Here is a 342-nt window from a genome sequence, read left to right as displayed (position 1 = left end):
CAACTACGTACTGCTCGTTCATTTCAAAACAAATATACTATTGATATTTTAATTAGTAGTAATGCTAATTACGAAAGTTTTATTCTGGTTAGTAACACATTCAAAACACACTGGTTTAGAAATGTTTTGCAAATATAAGGCATATATTTGTGGGTACATAAAAGCAGCTTGTTGCAGTCTGTTCATGTTATTGTTTAGACGAATGAAATTTTTCATTAAAACTTATTTCTCTTATGATAATGTTTAAGATGACAATTATTAAAGTTGTAATGATTATTTTAATAATAAATATTTCAAGTTCGAGTTTCATATCGTGCCTGTAAATTCAATGATCAAGGATAT

This window comes from Penaeus monodon, chromosome 15 (genome assembly GCF_015228065.2).
Source record: "Penaeus monodon isolate SGIC_2016 chromosome 15, NSTDA_Pmon_1, whole genome shotgun sequence".
NCBI classification, from domain to species: Eukaryota; Metazoa; Arthropoda; class Malacostraca; order Decapoda; family Penaeidae; genus Penaeus; species Penaeus monodon.
This window is presented reverse-complemented; position numbering follows the sequence as displayed.